General features: G+C 43.9%; 1 pseudogene; it reads right to left on the minus strand.

Moving 5' to 3' along the window:
- Positions 1 to 13,781: 13,781 nt before the first annotated feature.
- LOC111155120 lies at positions 13,782 to 14,610 on the minus strand (annotated as a pseudogene).
- Between the last annotated feature and the right edge of the window lie 1,994 nt (positions 14,611 to 16,604).

Here is a 16,604-nt window from a genome sequence, read left to right on the forward strand (position 1 = left end):
AGGCAGCCCTCCTGTATATTTTAGCCCTACTACTAAGATGTAACCCTTCCAGATTACTAAGTGCCCCAGTTGCCCAATGAAACCCCTCCTCCCTGGCTGGATCTCTGCTATCTCACATCCATGTGTAGGCTTTGGATGTTGTTCTGCACAGATTCCCAGTGGTTCTTTGCATAGCCTCTTGGAGTTTTACCCTGAGCATCCCCAGAAGTTGATAGCAATAGATTCAAGGAGACCTGTATGTGGATTTCTGGAACTCTCTGCATCGTTCTTTCCTATCCAATATTTCATCCCATAGATTCCAGCTGCTTCTGCCTCTCTGAACTCTGATCTTGGCTTCACTTGGCAAAATTTTCATGCTATGCTTGTGTTTTTTTTCTTCCACGCCACTGTCTGGAAAAGTGGCTCCTGGCAGAAAGCCAGGACAACTGTAAGTTTTGATCATAGTCCTGACTTGGTTGTTGTCCAGTATTTGGAAACAGCTGTTTCATATATTTTGTCCAATTTTCTCATTTTTTTTATAGTGGGAAGATAAGTCTGGTGCTGGTTACTCTATCATGACTAGAAGAGAAAGAGTTTTCTTCCTTTAAAGATTACATTCTCAACAGTATTGACTCTAAATGTTTTTCATACAGCCACAATCTGAGGGACTTTGGGAACTGGAAAGGACTTTGTAGAATCTGAGGTGTGGTGATCTGGCAGTGGTTGTAGAAGTGAAAACAGGACACCAGGAAAGAGAACTCAGCAGAAAATCTGACTGTTCAGGCTAGAACAGTATGTGTCAGTTTAGAGAGTTTAAATTCTTATATCTTCAGATTCATTTGCCTTTCTCTATATAGGCTGAGAATAGGATGGGAAAAGAATTTTTGCTATATAGGCTGAGAATAGGATGGGAAAAGAATTTGAGTATTTTCTATTTAAACGTTGTTTGCTTCTTTTCGAAGCATGGAACCCAATATGAATTGGACCAGGGCCTTTTCTTCTAAGAAATGGATCTCGGTCTTGGTTAAATATTAGAATATCAAGAGAGATTTTACAAATCCCGATGCTTAGGCTGTACTGAAAAAATCAGTCAGTCTCTGGAGTGAGACAGGCATCTTTATTTTTTAAAGCTCCTTAGGTAATTCCAGTGTGTTTCCAAGGCTGAAAACCACTGCTCCAATGTGCCACACAGCCAGCCTGGGCCTGAATATCTTTCTCCTTGGGGAGCTGTATCAAGTGTTTTCACTCTATCACTGTATCAGATGTGTATCTCACCTGCTTATCAAATCCTTCTTTTATTTTCCAGAGCATCTTCTCACCTTATCCTTGTTCTGCTCAGAATCTCAGTTGGTGACTATTCAAGGTCTTCTGCTTATACTTCCTGTCCACAATCCTCCTTCTAGGTGATGAAAAAGATTGTGGAAGTCCCTTCCTCTTTATGGAGGAAGCATGGGCTTGTCTCCTGGGAATAGAATCCACAGACTTTCTGTGATGAAAAGTGCCATGGGCCAGATTTCTTGCCTTGCCACCAACTCTCAAAGTGATCTGGGTTACTTCTCTTGTATGCACCCAATTTCTTCACCTGTAAAATTAGGGGACCAAGCTGAACAGTCCTCTATTTCTGACAGTCTGGACAAGTGAAGGCAGCCTTGCATTCCTTTGAGAAGGTTCTAGAACCAGGCTCTAAGGCTTCCCCTCAGAGATAGGTGATGTCTGGTGGGTGTTGCTTCTGACCTCCCCTACTGAATGTGCCCAACTTTGAGGGACAGAATTGGAAATGGAGAACTTTGGTGCTGAAAAGATGTCAGGTAGCTTGTTAGATGTGTAACAAAGTATGCAGTGGAATTAGACATTAGCATGGTCTTTTCTTTTTTTTCCTTTTAAACTGAGAAAAAAATGGCTATTTTGAAAGAGTTATATTAGGGGCAGCCTAAATGTCTGTTTTGAAAAAGACCACTTGGCACTCCCACTGGTGTTGTGGGAAGAGAAAGGCCTGCTCTCTCTAGGCTGAGGGTGTTGTGTGCCATGGAGAATCCTGGGGATTGGGTCAGGTGAGGGTCGACAGCCAGATGGAGGATGCCACAAGAGGACCCTGTCCTTGGAGGATACCTGGAAACCTGGAGAAGCCAGTATCACTACGGACTCTTTAGGAAGGCTGAGCCTGGGAGATCTCCAAGGAGAAGCATGGAGCAGGAGTGGAGGAGACCTTCTGCTCATGGAGTAAGAGGCCAATGGGAGAGCCAGGTCTTCAGGCGGGGGGCTCTGCAGTAGGGCTCTGGCAGGGCTCAGCCCAGCCACCAGCAGGAAGATGTCCTCACAAGGACACTGGGCAGAAGGGGCAGCACTGCTGTGGCTGAGGATGAGTGAGGAGCCTGTCTGGAAGCTTGTCTCAGGCCTGATTCCAGAGCCCACAAAAGATGGCACCTGGATGTTTCTAGGGAGCAGACCTTCAGAGAGAACAGATTCTCTGCATTGAGAGGGCGAGGGCTGGGGGAGAACAAGAAGTAGCCCTTCCTTTGCAACTAGAGGGCGGTTCCTCACAGCATAGGCTCTGCGGCACATAGAGATAATTCACAGAACAGGACAAAGAGCTGATTACGTACAGGACCAGTGCCTCTGGTGTATTCACAGAATTGCTGCTGTGATTATCATCATTGCTACTGATCTGTCATGGGAATATTTTCAAGAGCTGTGGCCCAGCTTACATGGATCCTTTTGCTGACTTCTGCTTGGTAACTAGGGTACCATTGCCCAGGCCTGTTCCTTTACGTTTATGGGACCCAGGCCAAGAGTGCAAAAGGAGGCCTACCTACTTAACCATTATAAATTCAGCTAAAAACCAAATGTCATAACCATGTGAATTGTTTAGTATTGCAAAATGCTCCTTAGCCACCATACATCTACAACTACTGTGAATGCAATGCTAATTAGTGACAGCACCTGGAAGAACATACTGGAACACAAAGAGAAGCAAGAAAGTGGCTGCTCAGCACTACCGGGGAATTATATTCTGTTATGCAAGAATCTATTGTATTCATGCTCTCTGAAAGGAAGGATTGGGTAAATCCGTAGTCTTTTTTTTTTTTTAATTTTTTATTTCTATTCAGTGTAACAGTATTCATTGTTTTTGCACCACACCCAGTGCTCCATGCAATCCGTGCCCTCTCCAATACCCACCACCTGGTTCCCCCAACCCCCCCCCCCCCCCCCCCCCCCCTCCCACCCCTCAGATTGTTTTTCAGAGTGCATAGTCTCTCATGGTTCACCTCCCCTTCCAATTTCCCTCAACTCCCTTCTCCTCTCTAACTCCCCTTGTCCTCCATGCTATTTGTTATGCATAGTCTTGATCTAAGCACACTGCCTACGTGCCTCACATTCATAGCCATCAGCAATCACCTTTGTTTCAGGCTACCAAATAAAAGGTTTGGAATTGGTTTTATTGGGCTCTCAAGGGTGATCATCAAGAAGGTGGATATTTAGGTTCTGTGTTTATAATGCATGGGGTGCTTGAAAGCATGGGGTCCCCTTGTTGGGTCAGCATTATTTAGTTTAATTTGATTTTGGACTTTTGATACAGAGATTTTAGTTGAGCAAACTCCCCATTTCACAATACAGCCTAAACTTTGGTGTATCCAAGGGCCTCTTAACACTGAATGTGAACTTCAGGGTTAGTTTTTCAGAGAACTATCAAAGTAGACTATATGATGGTTTGCATCTATTTAGAGAAATCCAACTTTAAATTAGTTTAAGATAGATTCAGTTTAACTCTTGGATTTTTTTTAAATCAAAACAAGTTTCAGGGTTTTTTTCTTTAATATCAGATAGGATGTGATTGAGGATCAAAAGGATCAATACCGTTGAATGTAGATAAGTGTTTATATAGAGGCAGGTGTCTAGGTCCCCAGGTGAGAATATAGGGAACCAAGGAAAAGGTGCTGGACCCGTGGGTTGGGCTGTCTCTATGTGAGGAGCACGTGGTGCATCCCATCCTGCTTCCCTATCACTAGCTTATCCACTGTGGTTCTCCTGGCAGTCAGCCTCTTCTTGTCTCCCTGGCCAGCAAGTATAGGCCTTCCAAGCTCTGTATTTCCTGCCCCCAGCTGTCCATTTGGCCATTGTAGCTGGCACCATTTGAGCCTTGACAAGGCCTCTGATGTCCCCTCAATTTCCCCAGGACCCTGCCTGTGCCCTGTGTGCCCACCTCCCCAGTCTCACCCCTACTGTCTTTCCTAGATGCCAAGGCTCTGTTTGCGGAAACTCTCCTGTGGCTGTCAATCGCAGTAATGGAGAATGTCCCTGTGAGTGAGAGCACTTCCACAAGCTGGACTGGGGTGGCAGCTATGGGGGTGTGCCGCTCATCCTCCTTTCAGGAGGGAGCCAGTTGATAGGAGCTTCCAGGAACAGTGCCTTCAGAATCAGTGTCTGTGTTCGAGCCCTGCCCACTCTCTCCCAGGCAACAACAACCAATGACTGTGTTCAATAGGGGCCACAGGGTCTGATAATTTCTGCCGAAGGCAGGACTCCTTTAATAGCTGATCTTTGTTCTAGAGCTCCCAGTTGGGTTGCCAAGTTTTTCTTGGTGCTGAACAGCTCCGAGGATCTTCCTGTTTAATTCTCCTTCTACCTTTCTTTCAGAACTGCACCAGGGTCTGAAGGGTCTCCCTACCAACTCCCACTCATTCCTCCCTGTCGTCCTTCGTAATCATCTCCCCATGTAATCTCTTGCACTGCTAACTCCATCTTGTCGTCTGCTTCCTGGAGGACCTGAACTGATGTAACCTGTAAGAAAGTCTGTGTTGGGGCACCTGGGTGGCTATGTGTGTTAAAGCTCTGCCTTCGGCTCAGGTCATGATCCCAGGGTCCTGGGATCGAGCCCTGCATCAGGTTCTCTGCTCAGCGGGGAGACTGCTTCCTCCCCTCTCTCTCTGCCTGCCTCTCTGCCTGCTTGTGATCTCTCTCTCTCTCTGTCAAAAAAAAAAAAAAAAAAAAGTCTGTGTTAAGAAAAATTATGTGTGGCTTTTTAGCTGTTGGCAGAGAGGGTAAAAAATTGGGTTAGGGTGAGCCAACGGTGGCCTTCTAGAGTCACTTGCCTAAAAGAGCATGGTTTGAGCCAAAAATGAAAGGGAAGAAAGGTATGGACCTCTTGGTTTCTGTGCTTTCTTGGATCTAGCCTCTTTTCTGTACAGAGTATAGGAAGTTTGGAATCCAGGTCTGGTGCTCACCTCCTTCCTTTGCCATCCTCCCCACCACTTGCAGGGGCTGTCAACAGGTAGGCTGGAACAGGAAAGAATCTGTTACTGAGGCCCTCTTTTCTTTTGGCCAACTTCCTTACATATAAATTTATATCTGTTTTTAATTACTTGTGCAAATATCTCTTAAACGCCTGTCTTCCTCTCTAGAATGTAAGTCTTACGAACAAAGGGACCCTGTCATTTTCAGTATTGATTTCCTAAAACCAAAAATAGTATCTGAAACATAATAACTATTCAATAATGCTGGTTGATGAATACATGAGTGAAGAGTAGAGGGTAGACCATATTGTTGTGCTTCCAGCAGCTAAAAGAACAAAAGCAAGAAATAAAAGGTTTCTCAACATTTAGTATTCTAGCCAAAAATTAGACCGACCATGGCCACCATTCTAATGGATACGGTCCCTGGGATGTATCTACTCACTCCCTCACTCCATCACTGAGCAATCCCTCTCTCCCAGATGGTGGCCCCAGTGCTGGAGATGCCACTTCTATATTCCAGATGCTTTTTAAAAAATTCCTTTTGGGAGGCCTATTTCCCCACCCCCTGTACCCAGAGTTGCCCAGTATGCTAAAGCCTCTATCTGTGTTGGCCAGTACATTTAGGGTGCCCTGCAATTGCTCCCAACTCAGGAAAGCCTGTGAGATGACATTCCAAAGGGTACTCCTCCCATCTTCTTTCATTTAAATAATTACAGGTCTCTTCCTCCTGAAAGAAGTTCCCCATGGGGCAAAGTCCTTCGGAAGGTGATCCAAGCCTGGCTCTGCTAAGGTGCACTCAGACTTTAAGAGCCATCCTCTATCAAGTATCTCAGGCACAGGACACACTAGCAAGTAATTATTTGTCTCTACCAAGGGGAAAAACAATAGCCACACTCAAGAGTTGAGTTTGACTCAAGATTTACTGGCTTTCACAGAGTGGAGCAGGGAGGGCTCTGTCTATGCTCATCTTCACCAAGGACCAAAAGAGAGGCAGTGGGTTGAAAAGACAGTAAGTCTCAATGGCTGGTTGCTGCTGAGCAGTGGCTCCTTTAAAAAATAAGGTCAGCTTACTCTTATAGAGTATATTAGATGTGCTCACTGAGGAGGTGGTGCTCTGGATAAAGTCCTGTGTTCCCTTCCTCCTTGGCACCTCAGGACACTAAGCCAATTAAAGAGCAAGTTGCCATACCAGAGACAAGTTCTTTCAACAAAAGAGTATCCTTCTACCTCAGTCACTCACTTGCTCTGTCTTCCAGAAAACATTATATAGAAGGAAATCTCTCCAAGATCAAATTGGCAAAGAGTAGGTTTACTCAACCATTTATTCATTCATCAAACTTTCATGACATATGAACCATGTGTTCGCAATTGTTTTAAGAGCTGAGGATATGTCAATGAACAAAACAGAGAAGGTCCCTGTTCTCATAGAGCTTATGCTTTAATGGAGAGGAAAGACTATAAACAAGAAAATCAATAAGAAAGACAATTTCCAATAGTATTGAGTTCCAGGAGGACAATGAAAGGGATGATGAGATATAGAGGATGGGTTCTCTTTGGGTAGGGCTATGTGCTGGGGATAGGTTCGCTCATTTGGATTAGTGGTCATGAAAGAACTCACCAAGGATTTGCCATTTTTGCTAATACTTGACCAACCCTGTGAAGTCAGCCCTAAATGTAGAGCTTTCTGGGTAGATGGAAGAACAAGAGCCAAGGTTCTAAGATGGGATGAACTAGGTGTGTTGGAGGAATCAAAAGAAAGTCCATGTGGCTGAAGTGTAATATACTGGAGGAAGAGGTAGAGGTCAGAGGGGTAGGCTAAGTGGTGAAAATAACCAACCTGCCCTACTAATGCTAACTTCAGCAGTCTGTGCCCATTTCAGTCTCTGGGCACCTGACACTAGGTATGTGTTGGTACAGGGATCATGGATTGGTCATAGGATGTGGGCCCTGAGCTGACTTCAGTCACTTCCACAGTCACACATACACCCAGGTGTATCCAGAATCCCTCATTCTCACCAAACTTCTAGATGACCTCTTCCATGTTTTGCTCTTATCTTAGCCAAATCAACAGAAGTGGCTTTGCAAACTCAGCATTCCCAACCAATGGCAGAATTCCTATTTAAAAAATTTTTGTTTTATGAGAGGGAAGTGTTCAGTTCTCAGTGCTTTCCAGTGCTTTCTCTGACTTCCGCATTAATTCTGTTGCTTTGCAGCATTGGGCTACAGACCAAATCCAATTCAGAGTATTAGCACCAGAGCTTCTCACTGATCAAGCCAGGGCTCTGCAGAGTTTTACAGCACCTCCTCTCATGTTCCCAAGTGATTGTTCTGACTCCTAATTTCTGTTGACTTTTAGAGTTACAAGAGTCCTTGAGATTCACACTTTCCTCCCAGTGAAGGAATCTCAACACCAATATTCTTGTTGGGCAGTCACCCTTCCTTGACTGGATTGTTCCTCTAATGGAGGGTTTACCTCCATCTCTAGCAGTTGGTTCCTTTGTTGGGCAACTTTAGTTATTTGAAAGTCCCTCTACCTATTGAGTGGAAATTTACCTTCTGGTAATATTTATGTAGGGGATATTGGAAGAGTTACCTTGTAGTCTTAGAGTCTTCTTTTTTCAGAATTACATAACCAATTCCTCATCTTTCTCTCTGATGAAGTCTCTAGATTGTTCTAAGCCCTCAGATCTACTCATATCAGGACTTCTTTCATAACAAATGGCTGCAAATTCACATCAAATTGATTTAAGCCAAAAAGATAATTTGTTGGCTCATGTAACTAAAAAATCCAAGAAAACCTCCAGGACCATCTTGGTCCAGCATCTGTTTTTCCCCTGTCTAGAACACAGGCTCAGCTTTCCTTTGTGCTGGGGTCATTCTAGCACTCCATGGAGTAGCCCTTGGAATTCCAGGTTCACAGCAGTTCACGAGTGATACCCTGGTTGGCTGGTCCTGGTTGCATTCCCACTGGTAAGGCAGGCAGGGGATGTGAGTCAGAGGCACAGAACAAATGTGCTGAGAATGAGGAGAGATGTTCCCCCAGAAGGGAAGTGCAGTGTAACTACCTAGGGAAAAAAAGAGAATAGATGCCTGGGGGCAGAACAATAGTATTCCCATTGAACCACGGATTTGTCCACTGGCGTGTTCTGCCCCCGTAGAGATCCAGAAGTGTATAATTCTAATCTCAGGATGATTTCATGGGTGATCAGAGTTCTTTGGTAGGTAATCAGCTCACTTTAGGGGACTGGTTGAAACAGCACCTCTTACTTCTTTGCCATCTTGTCTCCTCCCCCTGAACCATGGATTTGAAAGTAACCAATATGTCCCACTTTATCCGCTTGGGGTTCAATTAAGGTCACATCTCTTTTTGCAGTATTCAAGTTAAAGACCTTAAGCCTCCAATCTCAACTCATCTTTTCCCTCCTACCAAGGTCTTCCCTTCCAGGATAAACAGAGAAGGGTCCCAGTTGTTAATTTGTGTTTACTTGTAATGTTGTCCTGCCTCATGGTGGGAGTGGAACTCAGACCATCAGAAATCAGACATCACAGCTGATGTCTCTGAGGTTCCTAGAGACTTCTGCTCTGCTGCTGCTGTCCCCCTTACTGCACAGGGTGTCACCCTACTGGTCACAGGTGGAATCTGGGACCGCTGGGACTGAGTCTCCCATTCAAGTGTTGCTCCGGCAAAGGGCAGGGTGCCCTTAGGTTGGGAAGGAGGCCGACTTCCTACGCCACTCCCTTCCCGTGCTCTGGGCCATAGGCTCAGCCAACAGTGTCCTCAACAAGTATGGCCTGGGTTCCAAGCATGTACATAAACAATTTTTAATGTTTGAGGACTTTTGAAGATGGAAGAGAATCAGTACTCCTATGTTTCGTTTAATGGTTCATTTATCAAAGTTCCAAATTTCTCAAATGACTAACATTCCATCAACTTTAAATGTTCTGTATTTCTCTACATAGCCACACAACACTTACACAATTATACATCAAAACTAATTGACTCACAAATTAAATTTCTCCAGTCATTTTGCCCTTGATGACTTAAGTTTCTAAACATTTGTCATATTCTAAAACAAATCCATATATCAGACTTTCTTAAATGCTTCCAATACTTGAAGAAATAAAAATGGAATGTAGTCATTTTACAACTGGTTATTAGACTTTTATTAAAACAATTTATAAAAGTGCTAGTATCTGGATTTATTTATTATTTCTATTCTTATCCTCATTCTTACTTTTATCCTAATATTTCATGGAAGCTCTCTTCCTAAGAACATAAAAGCCACCAATGTTCCTAGCTTTCTCTTTGTAGACTGCTTGAAACAAAGGATGCTTCTAGAAAATTTAGCTTAAACACAGTGAAGTCTGATTTATTTCACAATGTTAATATAGGTTGCACCTAGGGAGTGGCAGCAGGAGGGAAAAAAAAAGAGGAGAAACTTTAATTTTTCGTGTATATACTTGTATATTGTTGGAGTATTTTGTTATCAAGCATCTAGGACCTTTGTGGTGATAAATACAGTTTTAAGAGCTCTGAGTAACAAAAACTAAATCACCCATGGCTAGCACTTTTAATATTTTTTCTACTCCCTTTGAGTTTCCCCACCCCCAAGGCACCTCTATTTCTTTTTACAAAATAAGAACCACAACCCACATTTGTTTTTCCTCCTGTCACAAGTACTTTCTCATGTTCTCAAATATTCTCTGGAACCATGGACCTCTAACAGCTGCATGACACTCTATCATGGGGACGCACCACAATTCACTGAGTCATCTTGCTTCAAATCTGGGAAGTCCACGAAAGATCATTTAGTTTGAGTTTCTTGTTTTCCAGCTGAGAAAGCCACATTCCCTGAAGCTAGCAATTTTTTCGAGTGTGGCCAGCTGGTCAAAGCCTCGGCTGGGACCAGGCACTCCCAGACCCTGGCCTCCACTCTTGCTGGCGTCACACTGCCTCCTGGGCTTCTGTAAGGCATTTTTTGGAAACTAACTGTAGGGCACTGCCTACATTCTTTCTAAATTACATTTTGCAATTTGGGGCCCATTATTCCTGCCTGTCGAGATCATTTTTTATCTTCTGTCATATAACCATTAGCTAATGGGGGACCCTGTAGCCAACATCAGAAATTGTGGCTTTCCTCTATCGTGATGGGCCTCCTAAGTCATCTTGGTGCCCATAAAGGGGAAATAATGTCATAGCTTTTATCAGATAATTCCAATAGTCACCAGCAATTATAGGGAAGGGTGTTAATTAGCATACTCTGGTCCATGTTTCTCAGGGATCCCTTGGGTTCTGACATTCTGGATCAGCATTCCAGCAGATGCCTGGGCTCTGCCCAAGTGCCAGTGCTCACAGGATGGAATAGGGATAATTATTGGGTGGGGAAAGCAAGGAGAGAAGAGAACTAACATTGATGACCAACTCCGGACCCAGCTCTGAGTCCTGGGGTGTGGATGACAGAAACATTATGGGAGGGGGAGCCTGGAGGATGAGATTCTACGGTTTTGGATGAAAAAAGGTGGATTAGGGTATTTCCCTTTTTACTCAGTATCTTATTCTGAGACTGTGTCATTAAACTCTACATGGAGGAAGTCACCATGGTAGAGGACGTCACTCTTGGAGGGCTGGGGCTTATTCTACTTTTTCCTTTACGTGTTATGAGGCCCATTCTATCCAATCTTTACAAATGCATCTTTGATATCAGGACCGGCCTTCCCAAGAATCACTTTTGGCTCATGTAATATGGATTCTTCCAGAATGCCATGTTCATTCTAACCTAAGTTATTTGAGATACAGCCCCTTCAAAATCTGTCTTTGGAAATGTTGTGGTGTGGGTTAACATTTTTCGTGTATTGCTTTCAGAAAATACTCAATTCGTACAAATGCGATTGGTAGGCCCCACAGGATGTGATGGTTTCTATTTATGGTTAATGTTAATCCATTGACCATATGGTAGTTTAAATTTCTGGTACAAATTCCTTTTGTATGGTGTTATAGCTCATTCCTGGACTGCTATAATTGTGTAATTTATTAATGTGAAAAAATGGACTTTGAAATGTAATAGTCCAGAGCTAATACGGAGAGCTGCAAGGGAATTTAGTGTGCTTAGGGAAGAGCTGTTTCCATGGAAACTAATTCCTTTGAGTGACATCCAGGGTCCCCAGGCTGCAGGGTGGTTGTGTGTCCAGATGATGCAACTGGAATCCCAGGCTCAGCCCTGACACGAATCTCCAGGTGCCAAGGGCAAGTCCCAATCTCTTTGTTACTTAACCTTCTCATTGGTGACTTGAAAAAGTCAACCTAGTTCAGTGTTTACTAGGCCTTGGAATGTTAGTGACCACTTCTATATTTATTTAAAGTTTTTATTTTGGAATGATTTTAGATCCACCCAGAAGTTGCAAAGAGAGTACAGAGAGTTGCCATATACCTTTTACCCAGCTCTGATGTTAACCCCTTACATAACCACAGCACATTGTCCAAATTATGAAATGGACATTGGTGTAATACTATGCACTAAGCTACAGACTTCCTTTGGATTTCCCTAGTTTTTCCACTGATCTCTTTTTTCTTTCCCAGATATCCAATCCAGGACACGACATTGCGTTTAGTTTTCATGTCTCCTTAGACTCCTCCAGTTTGTGACCATTTCAAAGTCTTTGTTGATCATGACCTTGTCACTTTAATTTCTTTTTATTTTTTTTAAGATTTTATGTATTTATTTGACAGACAGAGATCACAAGTAGGCAGAGAGAGAGGGGGGAAGCAGGCTCCCTGATGAGCAGAGAGTCCGATTCGGGGCTTGATCCCAGGACTCTGGGATCATGACCTGAGCCGAAGCCAGAGGCTTTAACCCACTAAGCCACCCAGGCGCCCCGATGATCTTGTCACTTTTAAACAATATTGGCCACATATATTGTAGACTGTCTCAACTAGTAATGTTTTTAAAAAGTAGAACACAATTAGAAGATTAGGATTAGAAAAATTAAACAAGTGAGGTGTATGAATGGAGTCTGTGTGTTGTGAGTGACAGAAAACTCACCCTGAATTGTCCTGTCAAACAGGGAATTTATTGGCTCATAAAACTAAAAAGGCCAAGGGCATTTGTAGCTTCAGAATGCCATTTTGTATCCAGTTCCACCTGTCTCTTGGCTTGGTTCTTCTCTCCTCTGAATATTCAGGTCGTTCTCAGATACACACTCACCACAGACTTAGTTACAAGATGGGTTCCAGCAGCAGCTCACACGGTTATTTCCACCCAGTGTGCGTGTGTGTCTGTGTCTGTGATACTCACCTCTCCTCCACGTTCACAGCTAAGCTCTCCGAAGCTGATTCTACCATCTCTGATTCTACCATCTGCCCATCCCAGAACCAGTGGGAAAAGATAATCACTTTCTGCTTCTGATGTGAGGACGTGTTGCCCAGAGTTGTGGCCACCATCTTGTTACCATGAAGGGAGCAAGCTGACAGCTGAGGAGGACACGAGAGCCTTAAGGATGGATAAGAACCTGGGTTCTGGATGATATCATTTACTTGTGGAATTAATCAGCCCTGGATTTGGGTTGGTTATATGGGGCAATCAATTTCCTGGTTGCTTAAGCTTCTGCTAGTTGAGTTCCACTTTTCTTGCCACCCAAAGCATCCTAAGTAATGCAATGAAATTGCATATTTCCTTGTTAGATACAGGATATTACCTGGATATAAGTTTGCTTGTTGGGCTTCGCTATTTGACAGCACAATACAAACTGGACTTCAGTGCTTTCTGGCTGATAGTTTTCATTAGAATTACTGTTGGAAAATCCAGCTTCACTGAGGCATTTTGGCAAAAACAGAAGTGATCCTTGTCAATTTCACACACTGTAAAGTATTCGAGTAATAGCTCCCATGTTTCTGGTTTAACTTCTTCCCATGAAGGCAAGAAGCAAGCCATGGGACAGGCCAGGGAGGGGGCAGGAAGGGTCCAGGGTGCTCCTCACTCAACACAGCTAGTACATGGGCTTCTACTCATCCAGTGGGCATAGTCTGCTATTGGTCAGAAAGGGATGTTTTGCCTGGAGAACACTTTCTCATGACAAACATTTGGGCACCTGGGCTGAGAAGATCTCCTCAAAGGCCTTTCAACTCAGGCTAGCAGTGTGTGATGTAGTGGTGCGGAGACTCCCATGCCAACAGCAAGGGGTCCTTTCTTTCAGTGTACTAATCCCTGAAAGAATGAACACTTCAATAAAAAAGGTTTTTAAATAAAGATTTTTATAAAAGTATAAAGGTTTTTTTTAAAATAAACGGATAAAAGTGATTTTTAAAAAGGTTTAAAATAGTTTTTCGAAGTCACTGAAATTAAAAAAAAAATGATGTAATTACTGAGAGAACAAACAGGAGCCCATCGTTTCCCATTAAAGAGTAATGTTTTAAAGAGCTAAAGGAATGGCAATTTGGAAATGCATTGGTTTCTCCCATCATTATGCCCTATACACACTCTCTTCTTCTTCTTCTCCTCCTCCTTCTCCTTCTCCTTCTTTTTTGAAAAACAACTTTCAATCACTTTTATGTACAGAAAACTCAACAGTGTACACTTAGCCCAGTTTTGTGGCCAGTTCTTTAGTCTTTGCCTTTTTCAGCTTGGTGAAGTGAACCACCCACTTTAGACCCAGATATTGCCTCCCCCCGTGATGGCGGATCTCATATCTGTCACTGTCATTGGTCCTGACAGCTTCCTGTAGTCAAGGAAGAAAACTTCCTTCCAGGAAGTGTTGATAGTTCCTGCTTAGCCAGAACTCCTTTGTTTTCCGAGTTAACCTGTGTGAAGGCGACAGTGGTGCAGGTCTTCCCAGGGACCAGATGCTCCAGCCTGGCCTTCCCCCGGATGATGCAGTAGGGAACCCCCATGTTACAATGCAGGGCAGTTGGGAGGACAACCAGCTCAGTGGGATCCACGTCGTGTGCAATCACCACCAGCTGAGGCTTCTTATTTTCTGCCAAGGTGGTGACAGTATTAACCCCTGCTTGAAGGACAGGAGGCCTTAGTGGGGACATCCCCTTTGCCAGCAGCTTTCTTCTCTGCCTGAAGAATCTCTGCTTCTTCTCTTGCTGTGTCTCTGGTCTGTATTTGTGGGCCATGTAAGCAGCTGAGTGGCTGGTGGCCCAAGGCCTGGGTGAATTGGTTAATGGAAGGAGACATTTTGAAACATTTATAGAGAATAGCCCTTTGCTGCCACAGCCCCATGTAACGGGGCCATTTGACAAAGCAGATGAGGTCCCTTTTGGTTGGATGTCCTGTCCGCTGCCAAAATTCTTGGGCTTTTCTCAAATGGGGGGGATCAATTGCCTTCTTGGCTTCCCGCTTCTTCACGACAGGGGACCCAGGGCCACCTTCTTCCCCTTTGCCTTCTTGCCTTTCTGCATGGTGGACGGCTGGAGGAAAGAACTACACTAATTTCTTTAATGATGCATATGAATAGTTGTTGCTTGTCCCTCTAGCTTTTTAAAATGAAAACAATTTCTACTCCTTCCTTCCCTCCCACACACACTTTCTCACGAGCAGATACATATTTAGCATGAGTACGCTCAGACGTCCTGTGGATCCGCATACTTTGGGCATGTACATAAAGCCATTTATAAGGGTTTAATCCATGAATCATAAACATAAGATTCTCATTAGGAATGAGCAGTGGCCTCTTGAAGCTTGCCTAGTGCTTATAGCATTTGAAGGTGGACGACGCTCAACATTTTCTAAGAGGCTCATAGATTCACAATGGACCTTGCATTTGAATAGTAAAAACTCACAAATGGCAGGAAGCCCAAGCAAGAGGCAGGAAGAATCCGATATGATGGCAGCGCTGTGCTCAGGGGCTGGCGTAGACCAGTTGTCAAAAACATTTGCTGAGAAAAAAGGACAGCTTCTCCCCCATTTTTAATGTCCGAATAAGAGAAATAGAGGTTTTTCCCAATAAAAAGTTACAAAGCAGAGCTTTAGGGAGAATCGGTGACTTCAGGACTCACAGGAGATATTCCTGGGTTAAGTGCTGAAACCGTTTGTAAATTACTAGGTAAACTTCAACAGGGCTGTGGACAGCCTGGAGCGGATTTGTTATTTTCCAGGGAATGACACTTCTTTTTTTAAAAAGTGTGAAACTGGCTCTGTTTCTTGAGCTCATTTTTTGGGGACTGCCGTTGTGCTCAGCAGCCCAGATCCAGCGCTGGGGCTTATACTTTCCCTCTTGCTCTCAAATTCCTTTTACTGAAATCCTATCTTTATGTGGGTCAGGGCTTCCTTTTTCCTTAAAACTTTTTTTTTTTTCACTTTAAAAACAAACAAACAAAAAAACACTTTCCTATTTCCAGAACTTCCTTGCACTGTTTATTTCCTGTTGGCTTATTCAGAGGCATTTTTTGCTCATGAAGTTTCAGGATGGTTTCTTGAAACCGTTAAAAAGTTATGTAATTCTGCTGATTTAAAACTATCTTCTTTGCTAAATTCTTAACTGTTGGGGGTCTCTTTCTCCTTTCAGAGCAGAGGCTCCTTCCTACCTAACGACGGTCTTAACAGCAACGCTAAAGTGGGCCGGACACCGCGTGGCTCTCAGTTTTGCAGAATGCCAATCCGTTATGCATATTCCTCCTCTCCACCCACCCCAGTCTGATCCCAGAAGTAACCATCCTCTGTCCTGTACCAATTCTTATTACCTCCTGTTTTAATCCTCCTGATTGTCACTGTTTTACCTAATCCCCCCACTGTTTCACCTAACTGCTGCTGGCTTGTCTGGGAGCTCCTGGGATGTGCTGTCAAGAAGAGAACCTTGTACTGGACATGGGGCTCAGTCCCCAAATCTGCCTTGGTTTCCCCCTCTGCAAAGCAAGAAGCCTGCATTGGATGTTTTATAGTTCCCTTACTCTCAGGCCCTGATATGTCCAGGCATGATGCCAGCCCCTCTATTTCTAAAGACCTCAGAGAAGAAAATTCTAGAGGTTGTGGTTCTTTAATTCTTCAGCCCAGTAACCGGAAAAACTTCTTCCTCCCATCGTATAAATCTTTGCCCACTCAGTCAAGGCCCACCTCTGCAGCTACATGGATGAATGGCTCTTATCTGCCCACCGAGAGGTCTAGGACTCGTTCCTTCTCTTCTTCATAAACGCTGACTACCACAGTTATTCATTTGTTTCCAGAATGAAGATTACAGGTACAATGGCATGGTGCAAGGACGATGGGCTTGGGCTGGGGCAGAAAATCCTTCTGTTTCTGGGTGATCTTGGCTCTCTGAATTTCGTTTCCCCATCTGGAAGGTAGGGGTCTGGCCACCCTGGCTGCAGGGCTGTTTTAGAGGCTGTGTTGAGAGGATGCACTGAAATGCCCGCAGAGAGTAGCTGTCCTCAAGGTATGTGATCACGCTGGTGTGAGG

This window comes from Enhydra lutris, unplaced genomic scaffold, assembly GCF_002288905.1.
Source record: "Enhydra lutris kenyoni isolate GAN:26980312 unplaced genomic scaffold, ASM228890v2 scaffoldscaffold39, whole genome shotgun sequence".
Taxonomy (NCBI): Eukaryota; Metazoa; Chordata; class Mammalia; order Carnivora; family Mustelidae; genus Enhydra; species Enhydra lutris.